This window comes from Vulpes vulpes, chromosome 3 (assembly GCF_048418805.1).
Source record: "Vulpes vulpes isolate BD-2025 chromosome 3, VulVul3, whole genome shotgun sequence".
NCBI lineage: Eukaryota > Metazoa > Chordata > Mammalia > Carnivora > Canidae > Vulpes > Vulpes vulpes.
In genome coordinates this window covers 127,147,862-127,165,609 of record NC_132782.1, presented here as the reverse complement: position 1 = coordinate 127,165,609, position 17,748 = coordinate 127,147,862, and the positions used below count along the sequence as shown (strand labels likewise).

Here is a 17,748-nt window from a genome sequence, read left to right as displayed (position 1 = left end):
CATCTCTCTTTCTGGTGGGCTGGGACTGCCTGTTCTGTTTACCAAAGTACTGGACACCTAGTAGGGACTCACAAAATATTTGCTGAATGAAGAAATAAGTAACATAGTAGATGGCCAATATATGTATGTTAAATGCAGTGCTTTCAAGAAGTCAAGGACTTCTAAAAACATACAACTTACTCTTTTCCAAATATACGTTATTACTTTACAGAAATTCTATGGGAGGGCTTAAATTCAATTCATTGTGGAACGTGCTGTAAACCGTTGGGAGGCTGTGCCCTGGCTGCTTCTCCAACATTGTGTATTCTTTCCCAGACATCCACAGGCACTCTCCCACACTTCCTTCCAGTCTCTGCTCAAACGTCGTTGCCTCAGTGACACTCTATTTAAGATTGCAAACCATCCCTTCTCAGTCTTATTTTCTTTGCCATTGCACTTTCTATCATTTTCTTATTTACTATATTTAATGTCTTTCTCCCTTCAGCTGGAATGTAAACTCCACTAGAGTAAGAATTGTTGTTTTGGATACAAAACAGTGCTGGCATGTACTAGATGCCCCATACTTGTAAAATGAATGATCAAATACTGACATATTATTTAATTGTCTTTCTGCATCAGCCACCTGATCTATAAAATGGGAATGATCTGGTTTATCCCTCTTATTTCATGGTGATTATTCTGAGAATTTTATGGTATTATGTTTTTGACATTAAATACTTTTCAATGAAATCCCATGATAATTTTTATGACTAAGAGAATAATGTCATATTCAGATTTGCCATTTTCTACAATTTAGTTAGAGTGCAAACAATGACATTTTATAGTACCGCAACACTTTGGTTTTAAACATCCACAGATAAGACTTTTAAAAATATGTTATTGGAAAGTGTAGAAAGCATCTTCATATGCTCTTTTGATCTTTTTATAGAGTCACACTGTGGGCATTTTATATTTGTAAGTTAACATATTTTTTATTTATTTATTTATTTTTTATTTTTTTTATGCTTTTTTTCCTACAACAATGTTTAATCTCCATGCTGAGAAGTCCCATTTGACTCCCCCCCCCCATGCCTTTTAAAATTAGGTGACAAAGTAGAAATCCAGTCATGAAAATAAAAAGGCAGAGGTGTATGAGCCCTGGCCCAATGAGACATCAAATACATAGCATCCTGGTGTCACAGGGCAGAGAGAACTGTCCTAGACAGTGTGGGGGAACGATGGGTACTGCAGAGGTAAAAATTCTACTTCGTGATCACTCACACATGAACAGTGCATTAGTCATTGAACAGGGGCGAGGTGAGGGGTACGGGAGGGTGGCATAGTTGTAATTCTCTATGAGGGCTGGGAACATATACTCGTGGATGGGAAATTTTAAGTAGCTATGTTTATTATTACTTTTTTCCAGCAATCTTGCAAGAGGCAGAAGTGTGACATTGAGTTGAGTGAGACAAGCGTGTAGGTGGGTTGGCTGAGGAGCCCTTCTCTTGATGCAGGCCTCTGGCTTGTCAAGGAATGGCTGGTTCCACTGCTGTGCCATGTTTACTCTTTTGCTTCAAGGAAAAGGGTTTCTTGAGGGAACAACTTTACCTCCAATAAAGATTTATTTGGGTCCAGCTGGGTTATGTCTCTCCTAGGAAAGGTACTGAGTAACTTGAACTCGTCCCATGGAAATCCTTTGGAAGCAACAAAATCAAAGACAACCTGGAGCTTAGTGCTGGCCAGGAACCGCCGCTCAAGGAACTCGCCACTGGGGGTCCGGATCCACAGTTTGCTCATGGGTTCAGCATTTTCTTCCTTTGGCTCTGGAGGCAGGGCCTGCTCTAAGGAGAGCCAGATGGCCTCACGGTCCTCTTCTTGTTCTTTGCAAATCCGCTCCAAACGAAACTGCTCTGCCATCTCTCGTTCATGAGCTTCCCCCTTTGCTCTGTCAGCCTCAAGTGAAAGGCAATAGGCCTCATCTTGCTCTCTCTTCACACTTTCTCTGGCTTCACGTTCATCCTCATCCTTTATATCTTCCTGTTGTTGGGCGGTGAAGATCTCCATTGCAGCCATGAGTCTCATCATTAACTCATCCACTGTTGTGTTACCTTGTATCACATTTAACACTTCGTTAGATGATCGCTTTCCCATAATAATCAGAAAAAGTGGAAACTGATCTGTTTTTTGAGTCCGGATGGTTTGTGCAACAACACTGCCAAAGTGTCTATTGCACATTGTCAGAAATCTTGCTCTGTTGGCGTCCTTTGTCAGATCCCAAGCCCAGGTTATAAAATTTTGACTCAGATAAGAGACAATAGATTCAGCACAAAGCATTTGTGAGCAGAACACGTTGGTTAATACACCTTCATCATGGTGGAGGTAGATAGCAAGAAGCTTTCTATCTCTGGCTTTCACATAGAAGGCCTCTTGAAAAGCAGCTTCTAATGAGCCAATAAAAAATACAGGATGGCAGTCACCATATCTTGAAGAAAACTCTGCTGTAAATTGTAATAAGGCATCTCCTTCATTTTCTGCGTTTTTCTGGCATCATTGGAGATTTTCTCAGGGCAGAAGATGCCATGCCAAATACTTCTCCATCATCCACTCCAAATTCGGAAGCATCTTCAAAATCATCTCCATCGCTATCACTAACCATATGAACATCGGTGCTTTGCTCTTCGGACTGCTCCTGGGTCTGCACAGGTGAAGATCTTCTGCCCACTGTAAGTCGATGGCAGGGATGAGATAGCCCTGATTCAGCAAGACACATCGAGTCATCTGTGGCAGAAGTTGGCCAGCCCTCCCATTATTGATGGCGAACGGGGATACTGGTAAGGTCATACACATTTCTCTTTACCTCTTGAATAGTACTGCTTCCTGAGAAGTTCAGGTTGTACTCCCGCTGGTGGGTGATGATCAGCATGAAGTTTTGATTTAATGACTCCTGCAGGGCACCAGCATGAGTAGATGATGAAGGTCGTGGCAAGTCTGGTGTAAGGACATAAAGACTGTTGTTTTTTGGCAAATGTAGTGATTTTAAGACTGTACTGTCTTCCACATCTCCGGTCTTCGAGCCTTTCAACAGCATATTAGACACAGGAATCTGAAGTTCATTTTCTAGAATCTGTTTAATCTCTCCAACAGTACAGCTGTCTTCAAGTACCACATCAACATTTCTGTCTCTGTACTCAACCCTGAAGTCCAGCATCTGAGGTTGCCTTTCTACAATTTGCCTAGATGGCATTACAGGTCTAAATGCTGAAGAGGAAGAAGGAGCAGGAGCTGAAGCTGGGTGACTTGGATCAAATGTAGGTCCTGGTATAGTCTCACCTCCATAGTCACTTTGTAGAATGCCATTTTCCTGGGGTATTACACCACTGATAGCTGCCACTAAGTCCCAATTATTTTGCTCAAGCAATGTAATAGCTTCATCAATGTTTTCAATGCCAGTACATGTCTAGATATAATCTTTGTTTCAAACCAACCCAGGAACTTGGACAAGTCACTTCCTTTTTCTGGTCTCAACTTCCACAAAAGGAAAACTGAGAAGCTGGAAATAGATGATCTCTGAAGACCCCTGAAAATCCACCAGGATCATCTCCCAGTTCATGTTGGACGCCATGGCGGCCGATGAGTTCCGCCAGTTCACATATTTTTTAAAAAGGAATGGTTCCACAGAAGAAAATTTTTATAGAGTCACATTTTATAGATATTGAAGAATTCTTTTTAGATTTCACTAAAATCCTAGGAAATTCACTAATATCTAGGACACCTTTTTATTAAATTATGTTTCTTGGTTCACATTCTTTATTAGAATGAAGATTAAAATTTTTTCCCCTATTTACCCAGGACAAATCCTAAGAACTATGATCCCCAAATGTGTATTTCCCCAATTTGACAGATCCAAAGAGGGCCAGTATTCTAAACAGACACCATGTTAAAGACAGAGTAGCTTACTGGGACAGGCTGCAATGTTGGGTACGGAATGGTGGGGGTGGGTGGGATGGGAGTTAGAAATCATGCCCTTTACCTGAGATGTCTAAAAGGCTTGCATTCTAAAATGCAAAGTTGTAAGACTTTCTTATAATGTTCTGCATGAGGCCTAAGTATTTCCAGCACACCTGTGTTTCTACTATGCACTTCTGTAAATACTCACTCATCACCTTTCTTCCCCCTGAGGCCACCTCCTTCAACAGAGAAGGAGCTGAAGGAATACTTGCTGAATGAATAAACTAATGGAACTGTGTACTCTTCTTATACAAACGTTCTTATTTTCACTTCTCTGCTCTCCTTCTTCCTCTTCATCATGTTCCATCTCCACAAATTCCCTCACAAATTCCCTCAATTTCAATCTGACCTTTCCGTACAGGGAACTATGTATGGACTCATGCACTTCCACCTCCTCCATTTTAAGCTGCCACAGCTGCCAACAGTGGGCACCTTGGTACACAGCAATAGAAACAAAACCTCTAAAAAAAAAAAAGAAACAAAACCTCTAACATGTTTTGCTTTTTAGGATAATGATTAATGATACTCAATTAATAAAGCATTTATTGTATCTCTGAATATTGATATGATTCCCTTGCCTTAACACACTGTTGATACTTAAGAATCAACCAAAGATGGGATTCCCTGGGTGGCGCAGTGGTTTGGCGCCTGCCTTTGGCCCAGGGCGCGATCCTGGAGACCCGGGATCGAATCCCACGTCGGGCTCCCGGTGCATGGAGCCTGCTTCTCCCTCTGCCTGTGTCTCTGCCTCTCTCTCTCTCTGTGACTATCATAAATAAATAAAAATTAAAAAAAAAAAAAAAAAAAAAGAATCAACCAAAGATGTTTCACATACTTTGTAAACATCCTAGGATTTCATCTATATTCCCTATTTCAATTCAAAATGTTTCCTTCTCAGAGGCTTGGCATACTGATTTACAATAGAAATAATGACAGGACCTTTTTCAAAGTGATTGGAACCTTTCTGGTATAAACTTTATACAGCATAATGAATGTGTTGGCATTTGGTCCTTATTTGCATACTATAAAAATAAAACAGAGTGTACAACAAAGTCCCTGTTAAATTCACATTACCTGTTAAATGAAGATACTCAAAAGGCAATGTAACCTAATTAAAATCAAAAAATGGTATTCAAGCCTACTTATATAACTTCTAAGATAACACATATGCACTAATATTTGCAATGCACGCAAAGGGTATACATCTCATTAATTACACTGGAAAAAAATCCCCAGACTTCTTTGCTCTAATTAGCCATTTCATAAAATTTTCTAATTCCAATATTAGCTATTTCAAATGTTGGGCTAAAGTCACTTTTGTCTATAATCAATGCACGAGCAATTCTAATCCAAAGCAAACTCTGAAGGATCTTTGCAGTTTAAAATTTGATGTTTTTCACAATAATATATTGAAAGTTTGAAAATAAGAAAATATTTCTTTTTTCTCTTAAGTGTTCCATTTTCTCATTGTTCATACTTTCTGGCTTGCTCATGAATGCACAGATGTTGACATCAATGCTGTTTTTAAGCAACAACAATGAGGTGTTTGTTTTGTAATCTCTTCCTCCTGTCTCCCACATATAATTACATGATCTTGGAAGCTTTCAAAACACATAGGAGAAAAGTAGCCTTTTAAGATGAAGTAATTGTATGGCTGGGGTTTGTAGTCTTCTAAATTAAAGGTAGATTATACATTTTTCCTACCATATAAGATTTGCTAATTTGAGAGTTCCTTTAAAAAATAAATTTATCAGCATACGCTTGTCTTAGGAATTATTGCATAAAGATACACACAATCAAGAGTTGGGGGAAAAGGTATTAAGACTGCAATTTTGGGTCATCATATGCTTTCTTTTTTAATATTTTCTATATATTTTCAAAACACATCATAAAAACTACAGCACTGATTGTTTTAATTACTTACAATAAGGCAAAGAACAGCCTCTAGAATAATTCAATTTAAGAGACAAAGTCTGGTTCAGAACCTTTTGAATTATTTACAACCACCGCCAATTGTTCTATCATTTAACGAAGGAAAAGAGAGGTATCCTTCCCTCCCCCACCATCAAGTCATCATAGTAGAATACTATAAAAGCTTGTGATGAGGATTTTAGTCTCAGATGCAGCCCATGTCCCCACATGTCTCATAAATTCTTCTAATGCATTTTCACATGCATGATCGTGAATGCCTATTCAGTGAAAAGGTTTACCATATGCTACATTTTTCAACTACCAAGAACAAAGGGCAAATGGTTCCTGGCCTTGTGTTTGGAACAAAAAGTATAAAAGCAAAAGAAAAACCTCTTACATTTTTACTAAATAAAAGAATGAATACAGATTGTAAAGACCCAGGGGAAGCTTCTTTTGGCACCATGCTGTTCATTCTTGAGACAAAAGTATTCAATGAGGGACGGATGAAGAAAGAGAGATACAGACTTAGTAGTCCTCCTGCTTACTTAATCCATTTTAGTAAGAAACTTTTTGTGCTACAGTACAGCATAAAGTGTTTCCTTCAGTATAATTTCAGAGTGATATGAATTTCTGCTACTTCTTTAGGAAGAATTCACAATATAGTAGTTGGTTACTGTTAAGCGTTCTTCATTTATTTTTTTCTTTTCCCCTTCAAGATACTCGCAGGTATGCCTCTTGAATCAAGCTAAACAATCCCTTTCCTTTTTCTCTTTAAATATATTCTAATAACTCAGAGTACTATTTTTCTATTGAGAAAATAACTCAGAGGATTATTTCTCAATAGAAATTATTCAGCCAAGCCAGAGAGACTTACTGCATTTGTTAAATGTATAATATATTCCTCCAAATTATTTATGTAAATAATATATGCATATGCATATATAGAAAACATATAAATTATATACACACATACACATATACATTTTCCCCTCAATTAACTACCCCAATAACTACAATGAAACAGCCACCCATGAGCACAAATTACTCAGCCAAAACAGACACACAGACACACACACATTAAGAATCCTATAAATTGGAAGAAAAAAATCTTAGTATACAAATTTTAGGTTAAAATTTTTGTCCTTTCTATGTATAGTCCTTCTTTTCAAATTGTAACATACTACAATTAGTCTATCAGTTAGTTACCAGCCTTGGTTGAATGCACAAGCAATTTCTGGTAAAGTACTCACTATATCAAAATTCCATAGCAAATATGTTATAGGTGCTGCAAAGCTCATCATATGGAATGTTATCTCTATCTTAGAATTACAGTATCTAAGAAATGACAGGAAAAATTCACTCAAAGCAAATTAGTGGCTTTGCATTCATGTGTTACAGGACATATAATTTTGGTGTGGTGTCGGTTTCATAGCACAATTTTTTTGATGTGTATCAGAAGGGACCCAAAGTGGAAAATTAACTAGACTTTCTAACTAGCAGCCTAAGATGCTCATCTAAAAATACTTGTGCCTTAATAGTGTTTTCCTTCTCATAGCAAATTACTCTGCCCCACTTCATTTCTTACTGCCTGATATGTGGTAACTAAAGAATTTCTAAGAGTCAAGTCATTCTAGGTGCAAAGCATTTTAGTTCACCTATATTTTTCTAAGCTTGCTAACAGAAAGCTGCACTGAATTATTTCTATTGCCTGGCTTGGATTTGGTCTGGTTTGAAGGGTCAGCTTCTTCATCTGGTCAATTCATCTTAAATAATTTTGGCAATGAATCTTTTTTAGGCCACTCTAAAGCATCATTATTAAACTAGGTATCTCATTCTTTAAAAAAAAAAAAAAAACACTCATCAAACCTTTAGTACTCTTTTGCTAAGTTTTCCTTTAATAAATTAAAATTTGTAGCACGACTGTTTTTACTTCATAGGAAGCAACTGCTCCTATAATTATGAGGAAGAAGGGAAAACATTCTTTACGGGGAAAAAACAAACTCTAGGAGCCATATAGGGTGAGAAGAGGGAAAAACTACAATCCATTTACATATTTTTCAAGGACTTCCTTACTGAAGCAAGTGTCATAGCACTGATTGATTCTAATTTAATCAGGTGATTTTTCCATACTCTCCACCCTGGAAACAACAGTTCATTTAAAATAATAAAAAATCCTAAGCCTCTGGAGTTTTCCACCTTTAAATGGAATACTTATAGATACCATGGAGTCATCCAAGCCTTATCACTGATGATGTTTTTCCTGAGATCCCGGCACCCCTTCTCTGTGATATATTAATGTGTGTGCATCTGTTTGTGGGTGTGTGTGTGTGTTTGTGTTGTGTTTACTCTTACAGCATGTACAGCATGTAAAGCTATGGATTTTATGAAGCAATGTTTTTTTTTTTTTAATTAATTGTTATTTTGTATGTGTTTGTCCTGTCTGCCCAGCAAATTGATATCCCTTTGATGGTGGGGATTCTTTCTTCTACACCTTATTGTTCCATGTAGTGTCTTACATATATTAGCTACACTCCTGATTAAGTAGATATGGCAGCTATTCAATATCATCTTACTATAAAAAAGATTAAGAAAATGATTAGTATAGCAAAAGTAATCCAATAATCCCGATGCTTAAAGAACATTGACTTTTTCAGTTTTAATTTTGCTAGATTTGGGAATTAAATCAGTTTTTGTTGAGAACCTGAAAAACATGTCACAATATAGGATGCTTAACAAAGAGGGCAATCTAATTCCTTATACCTTTGAAAAGATTTCAAACCATGTCATTCCATTTACCTATAAGGACTAAATTCACATGAATTAGCCTCTCACTCATGTAATGTGGTGTAGAAACTTATTGTCTTGTCAATGGCTCATGTAGAGTTATAAATTGGAATAGGTGAAGGAAATGTATCCAGTGACTACAGTAGATGGTGACAGTGCCAAACCCTTCCAGAATCACTGAGTAAATGCTTTGTTGTCCAAAGTGCCTTACCTGTAAGTTTAATCTATAATGATATTTAATTTTGAAAATATTATTTTGTTTTAGCTCCTAGGTATACAGCAACATATTTTTATTTGAAATGGATCCTAGAATACTTTGAGGCCATTAGCATAGCACTTCTCTTGAAGTACTTCTTTTGGTAGTTCGCAGTTGCCAAAATGTCACATTATTGTTGGTAAAACAGAAAACAAAAACACTTATACCCAGAAATTATTGGGGATTTACGTCCTATAATGCTATCTACAAATACAACATAATTTTAAACTATGAAAATGTTGTTCCACTTGTTGCTGGGATGATAGGATTAATGTAAACCCTCTGAGATATCCTTAACCTGGAGGTATCACCAAATGCCTCCTGAGTTCATCTCCAGCCTAAAGGATTTCTTATTGACTCATATTTTCATACCATTGGTTCTCAATCCTTACTCCAAAATATAGCCACGCCAATATTAATCAATAATGTTTAATTTCCTAAGCAGTGTATGGAAGGATCTTGACAACTTACTATCTCTCCTGCTTGCTAGCTCTTTCACTACTGACAAGAAATACTCCTCAAACTCTACAAGGTAGGTCAGATGATGTAGCGAAAGGACTATGGGTTTCCACACTTAGTAGCTGTGGACTGTAGGTGAGTTTCATTTTATAATCTCTTGAGTAAATTATCAATGTCTGTGATCCTCAGTCTTCTTATCTGTAACATAGGATTAATCATGCTCCCTTAGTGAACAGTTATTTTTTAAAGGATTTCTATTTATTTATATGTAAAGAAACAGATTGCTGTCTCTATCTCTATTGCTATGTCTAATCTTATCTCCATATCTACTTCTGTATCTGTATCTCTAAGAAATAAACATCATGCACTCAACAAGTATTATCTAGGTCCTCTGCCTTTGCAATTCTCTAAAATTAGCATATATTTCTTACATATAAATACTGAATGAAATATGTAAATTTCAATTTCAACAAATAACATATTACAACACATGCCTTTAAACAGTACAACTGTGTTGGAAGAATGGTTGAGGGAAGTATAAGAAATACATTTCCTTTAAATAAAGCTATCTATAGTAAGCAGAAATTCTTTAAATAGATATATTCTGTTGCCTGGTTCATCTGATTTTGATTTTATTTTACTATGTTGTTTTTGCTTCAGTTTTTTTCATTATTGAAATACAAATATGCTTCTTATTAAAAAATACCTAGAACATCAAATCCCATGCAATAAGAGTGTTAACCATTGTAAACCCTGTCATGTCTCTGAGAAGCAGAGGAATTATCTTGTTATCAATTTAATAATGGAACATTGAAGTAAATGATGCCATCCACTGACACCAGTAACACTGTCTCTCTGGGGAAATTCATGTCTGTGAGAACTGTCAATCTAGATGGATACGGACATATTAAACATACTCCCTTCAATCCATAAATCTACCCTTTCTGGGATGCCTTAATAAAAAGATTCCTTATTTTGATAAAGACAAGCTATGCAGGATATCTTGACATTACTATCTATAATCTCTATTTAAAAAAATTTTTTTTGGAAGAGGTTAGTAAATAATTTAACATTTTCTTCTCCTTCCTTTCTTTAGCATAACCCATAAGTAAATATGTTTCTGAGGTTTTAGATGAATAAAGTAATAATAATTACACAGAGATGTAGGAAGTAGATAAAAGGTATTGTTTCAGCTATTTGCTCTGGCAAGCTTTTCACAGAACACAGTTTACCTTTATTAGTTTGCATTGAAATTGCCTCTAGTTCTAATTCAGATGGTTGTAAGACAATTACTTATGTTAAAAATATCACACATTTTCCCATGAGAAAATATGACAAGAAAAGTAAAAGTTATAAATATATTAATTAAATATATAGTAATAGAAAAGAATGAAAATATTCTCAGTATAAAAATACACTGTAACAACAAACCAAAAGCAAGAAATCAGTTCATTTGCATTATGAAATTACCAAGATGTTTTGGTATCTAAGATTGTTGGAGCAGATTAAATTGCATAAGTGGACACACGTTTTAGTTGAAGACAAGAAGCAACGACATCCTCAACTCTTTCCTAAGGACTGAAAAAGGAAGAGTAGATATTGATAAAAGGAAAAAAAAAAAAGTGGAAGTAGGAATCCTAGAAAAGGCTCTTGAAGCACCAACTAATTTTGAACTCTTACTCCCCACAGGCACCAGAAATTCTACTTACCCAAAACCAAACCCATCATCTGCCTCCCCAGATCTTTTTCCTGCTGCATTCTATCTTCACTGAATGAGGCCATACAGTTGCTGGAAAAGAACTGAGAATCATTCAACAGGATTTTGCTACCCTTGCTATTTGAATAGTCACCATCTCTGGAAATCCTAATTCCTACACCACTCTAAAACTCATCACCTCTTCTGTGTCCATTACTTTTGTTCAGGCTGTTCTTATTTATCACCTGCACCAGATTCTACTATACCCCTGGTATAAGTAGCTATTTAATATATATAAATATAATGGCTTTAACCCTCACAACATTTTTATAAGATAGGCATCAACCTTCCCATTTTTAAAGGTTTTTAAAAAGTTAAAAAATAACCTTTATTAAAGGTTCGAGAATTGAAAGAAAGCCTACAAAAATGGAGAATGAAGAATAAAAATCTATCTCCAACTCTATCATTTGAGTCTAGACCCTTTTCACAAATGTGAACCACTACTAAGGTAGTTTTTCTATATAAAAAATACATTTTTGTAGAAAACAGACCACAGTATGCACAACTGTTCTGCAACTTAATTCCAAAATTTATCTTGACTATTCATTAAATCAGCCTCTGTGGATATGTTCTTCCCAGTTTTTTTTTTTTTTTTAAGATTTTATTTATTTATTCGAGAGAGAGAGAGAGAGAGAAGCAGAAACATAGGCAGAGGGAGAAGCAGAAACATAGGCAGAGGGAGAAGCAGGCTCCATGCAGGGAGCCCAATGTGGTACCCGATCCTGGGACTCCAGGACCACACCCCGGGCCAAAGGCAGGCATTAAACTGCTGAGCCACCCAGGGATCCCCTTTTCCCAGTTTTTTAAAACCACTAAACAATATCACAATAAACATTTTTTTACACATATGTTAGAGTAAATTCTTAATCAGATATTTGTATCAAAAGACACATGCATTCAAAATTGTATTGCTATAGTCAAATTATTGTGTAGAAAGGGTACAGATAATCTCACTAACAGTGGATGAAAATGGCTCTTTTCCTATATTCTATCATATTAATCAGAGTCCTGGCAAGAAGCAGATGGTACACTCAATTTGGGTAATTTGAGTAAAGATTAATGAAGGGGCTATTTGCAAAGGTAGGCTTGTGTAGGAAAACCACAAAAGACAGTGCAGGATATGAGAGGAGCCAATAGGGAGCCTTTACAACCCCAAGACATAAAGGATGATGGAGAGTGCCACCAAACAGAGCCTGTGACTTCAGTAACAGGTATGGTGATCTCGCAGGGAAAGGCACCCTTCTGCCTTAATGTCTCTGGTCTCCCCTGACTGAGCCCAGTTGAAAGCAGGAGAACAAGGTAGCCTGTTAATGCAGATCAGCCTTCTAGATAAAGACACTGTGGAAAAGAGGGGAGTAGATCTCAGCAGCAAATTGAAAATGTCAACTATACTTTACAATTTTCTTAGTTGGAAATTAAAAAGTCTTTGTAAAAAAAGAGTCTGTGTATAATGCTAAAGCATGTAGATATTTTTATTCTGTCATCTTGGTTTCTGAACTATTTTATCCTCCTTTGCTAACTGTTTTTGTTGTCTCCACTCTTGCTCTGCTTCCATCAAGTTGCTACAGAGCCACTCAGAGATCTCTCCAAAATGCAAGGGAGATCTTATCATTTCTCTGTATAAAATCTCTCAGTAGCTCTTCAGGTTTCCACGCTAAAGTTGAAATTCCTGGGCAAGAATAAATGACCTTCACAATTGGGCCCCTGTGGTCTTGGGTCTCCAACTATCATGCATGCTACGCATGCCTGCTACCCCAGTTTGCCTATTTGCATTCAGCATTCAAGGGGTACTAAGTCATTCAGTTACCAGTTATAAAACATTTTCTCACACTTGTATGTGACTGCATTACTATGCTAGCAGTGCCAGCTCCTCCTTTGCACACATGCAAACCTTTCAGTCATTCTTCAAGATACCACTCAAGAGTCCTATCCCCTGGAAGGCTTTTCCTAACCAACTCTCCTCTTGGCAGAGTTAGGCACTTGGTACTCTCAGTCTCTAGGTGACATTGTGTGTTCTCACCTGAACATCGTTTTTTGAACTTGTTTACTTGCTTATCTTCCTCTTTAGGTTGTGAACAACTTGGGTTTGTTGCTTTTTCCCATTATTCACTTTCTCTTTGATATCCAGCACAGACTCTGATGTCTGACGGCCTAGTTGTGAGTCTTGAAGCCTTCATTAATTTGTTGTATGTACCTGTCGAAGTCTATTAATTTCTCCACCTTTTTAAAGCTATAAGTGGATATAATCACAGTGCCTTCCTAGGATTATTGTGAGAGTTAGAAGTTTTTAACTTTGCCAAGCTCTTAGCACTATGTCTAGCATAGAAGCTCTCGGTAAATGTTGTCATTAATTTTGTTAGCTCAAGAATGTTTATGTATCATCTCAAGCCACCAAGGATCCTATTTCCAAGAGATTCAGAGCGACTATTTGCATGAAAACCTACTAGATTTCCCTGGAGATATGTGAAAAGGTTTGCGACTTGACACTAAAACTCTAGGGGACATCAAGTTTAAGATTTCTAAGCAAAGAAAAACAAGTGACTGCCCAAATCTCTGGGTAACCAAGAAACAGGAGAGTAGTTACTGTCATTGTCCAGTTCTTGTTCATTGCATCATCATAACACATAAGAGTGCCAAGCATATAACAAGTGGTAATAAATATTCATTGGAAGAATATATATGCCTTAGTTTGGAATACAAACTGCTTAACAGTATTGACCACTTGTGGCCTGAGGTGACATACAAGCCCTTCTTCTCAGTGCCATGGGAAAGAACTCTAACACCTCATAGGAAAGGAAACACCATTCAAAGAGCATGGTGACAATCTGATGGTCTGAAAACCATGACCTCTGGTGGGAGATTCTCCTTCAGCTTTGAGGACCTCATGGCAGGAGTAATAGAAAGAATGCTTCTAAGAGAAGAGGCAGGAAGAATTTCTATATGAGCTGAGGTTTTGAAATAGTAAGAATGAAATAGTAAGACATGTGAAGTACTAGCCTCTGAGGACAGGAGCAAGGAAATACAGAACAGGAGAAAAAGGGATTGGAATTCTGGATTAATACTGAGTGCTGCTTCTTAGTTCAAATACTCCTGAAATTGTGATTCATTCTACTCCTTGTTTTTACTTTGGGAAAAGCAAAAGATGTAGAATTATCGTCACCATTAATTGCAAGTGATATTAAAAATAAACTTTTAAAAAGCAAAAGTCTATATTTTAACATTATTATATTAATAAGGGTACCAATATTTGGATATGGAACTGTGGAGTTAGAAAATGCACATTTCAAACAAATAATATATTCATTAGGAAGAAGTGTACAATTAAAGTGAAGCATCCATAAGTGAAGCATCTGACTCTTGTTCTCAACTCAGGTCATGATCTCAGGGTGGTGAGATCGAGCCCCATGTCAGGCTCTGCGCTGAGCATGAAGCCTGCTTGGGATTCTCTCTGTACTTCTCTCTGCCCCTCCCTGCTCATGCTCTAAGTAAATAAATAAAATATAAATCCTTTCTTTAAAAAAAATTTAGATCTAGGTCTGAGATTTCTCATTTCCAATTCCATGGTGTTATTGGGTCAGTGGCATTTCCCTAAGATCCGGCAGGTCAGAATAGAGACCTGGAACACACGACAGGGAGGTGGGCTCTGGTGCTTTATTCACTGTACATCTACTATGTGCTGGGAACAGTGCTAAATCCTAGGTATACAATAGGGAAGACAACAGATGTGATATTAGCATATACACCTCAAGATTATGGTCTGGTGGGGACTGACTAGAACATTCAAAGAATATAACAAAGTGGTGTCGGACTACAAACTGTTATCAATGCTCCAAACAGGTTGCTATGCTAAACAAGCATATAAACAAACTAATTAATTAATTAATTAATTAATTAATGGATACTTAAAATTGATCATCCTTTCAGGTAATATCTCCTCAAAGAAACGACCTGCAAATGGGAATCTGACAGAGGGTTGGAATTTGTTGGGTCATTAATGGCCAACTTCAAGTAACAGGAATATCACGTATCAAGGCCCAGATGAAGTGAGAAACAGTCACGTTGAAATACATAAAAGAAGACTAGTTTTGCTGGATGGTAGTAACTGAGGAGGGAATGAGATGAGATGCTGTTAGGGGAGCAGATAGCAGTCACAGTAAAGTGTTGATCCTAGCAAGAGAAACCATATTGAGATGATTTTACTGGGCATGACTAAAAAACTCTTAACTCTCCTATGCTGGCTATATGTCCATCTTCTTCAACTCAAGGATGGAGTTAAACAGAACTGAATTCTTGATTTTATTCAAGTATGTAGGTAACCAGATATCCATCCTGTAAGCTCATTTTCTGTCTGGTTCGTGTCTGGCCAAGTGGGAGGAGGGGTATGATTATGGCTAAGCGGAGTAGGTGGATGGAAAGCGGCAACTTCTTTTGTTCCTTTCCTTTCAGACCTGATATTATCCTAAAGAAGAGAGTACAAAATGACATTGCATCCCTCCTGCTGGGGAGAGTGCAGAATTGGTCATGGGCAATTGTGAGCGCTGAGCTGACATAGTACCCTGGTGACCTGAACGAGTTAATGCATTGTCCAGAAGCTCTAATTTACAACCAGGAAGAATCTGGAGCATTGAGAGGCAGATTGAATAGGTCCATTTTTACCCATTGTGATTTCAGTGACAGGTCCGGTTTGCTCTAGTCTAAACTGACTCACCAAATCATGCATTCAGACAATTAAATCACTGACCCTTTGACATTTTGTAGAATCTTTGCAATGTAACACAGCACTGTCACTTCAGGTTCCAGCTTTATATGCCCTTTACTTTCCAGTTCTCTTCTCTTTTTAGGCATTTTGCACTAAAAATCTTCTTTGACACTCATTTTTAAATAAGATATTAATACTGTTTCTTATCTTTCTATTATTAGCCTGTGAATGTAATACTTAGCTCATAAGCTTGCTATAAAAACAGATATACAACCAGAAATACAGCTAATCCCTTTGATTCTAAGATTTGTACCTCTTTCATACACCAACACTAAATCATATGTTTGTCTTTTTGTGTAGAACTTTCTTAGTGTATAATACACTTATTATAATACATTTATTTTTACCTACTGGTTTTGAAACATAACTCCAATAAAATATATAGCCAAAAACAATGGAAAAAATGCTTCTAGGGCAGTTCATAAAACTAACTAAAATCATATCTGGAAAAAAACTTAGCACTCTTTCAAAGGACAAGTGGAAAAGTAGTCCCCATAATAATAGGTGTTTAATGGTTACATGGGGGAGCTCCAGAACTTCTGTGAGGATGATTCATGGAGAAATGGCTATGATACTGCTGGATGGACATGGGACAGAAATGTGTCTACACGAATAGAGATAACAACTGAGAGTGGTAGTTAGAATACCGTTGGCAAAGAAAAGATAAACAAGCTACAGATAAGAAAGAGAAACACAGATTAGAAACCAGAGCTGCTAGACTTTGAGAGAAGGATCCTTTGGCCTCACTAGTTAAACTGTATCATCAGAACCACAGTACAGAGAAAATAGAAATTGGTTATAGTACTACACATCTTTTAGTATTTGTTACACAAATATTTACAGTGAAATTCTCTATGACACTCATTACAGAGTTTTGGCTCATAATTCTGACAGGATCCTTCTGCCACCTTCATAAGATCAATTCTAAAAAGCCTTCTCCCCCTTCTCCAGACACCAATATTAGCATATGGTCTAGTGGGCCCATGTTCTAGATTCTTATGCCCACAGTGAACTAAATCCAAATGCTGTTTCATTGAAGTAAATTTTTCTTAAGTGTTTTCTACAAATGCAAACCTAAACAATTAGGAGTTCCAGACTGGCCACTGGAGCTTCCCATACAATCTTTATTCTAATGTGTTCCAAATGCACAGGCTAACCAATCAGTTAGCACAGCCTTTAGCACAGGCTAAAAAAATCAGTTTTTCAGATTTGAAGTGTTTTTGTATTTAAAAATATATAAGACTATGACAACAGAATAACATTTATTAAATATATATAAGATAAAGAGTCTGCCTTGGAAATTTAGGGCATGTGATAACTATGCTTATGTAGTATATTATAAAAAATTGAAAAAAATGTTTTGGAGAATGTATTCATTAATTTAAAATCCCCAGACAATAAATATGTGTTCATTTGGCATACATAATTAATTTTGTTTTATTAAGTATAGATTAAAATTAGCATGATAACTAGATGTTACTAAAATACTTCAACTTAAGAAAAACAAATGCAAAATATCTAGTCTCCTCCTTACAACAATACAATACAATAGATTATTAAGCTGATCTCTTTATTAAACTGATGATTTGCCTATTTAGAACCTTTTGGTAAAACACAATTGGGCAAATCAAGAGATTTCAGTGTAACATGAGAATTCTATAAAGCAACAATTATCAAAGTAGACAGCAGAATTATTGTTATTGTCTTATTAATTAAATATTAGTCAGGAATATTTTATTGCCAAAACTATACAGATATCAGAAGAAAAGAAAAAATTAGAGATTTCTACTCTCTTTTTATGACCACAACTTTTTGAAGACTGTAATCTCCTGTAAC

The 17,748-nt window shown here is 36.6% G+C and overlaps 1 protein-coding gene and 1 pseudogene across 4 annotated transcripts in view; both read right to left on the bottom strand.

The window, feature by feature from the left end:
- DPYD (dihydropyrimidine dehydrogenase) overlaps positions 1-17,748 on the bottom strand; it is a 793,145-nt gene that overhangs the window by 279,261 nt on the left and 496,136 nt on the right. The gene's annotated exons all lie outside the window — the stretch shown is intronic.
- Positions 1,370-15,998, bottom strand: LOC112918317 (FAS-associated factor 1 pseudogene; annotated as a pseudogene).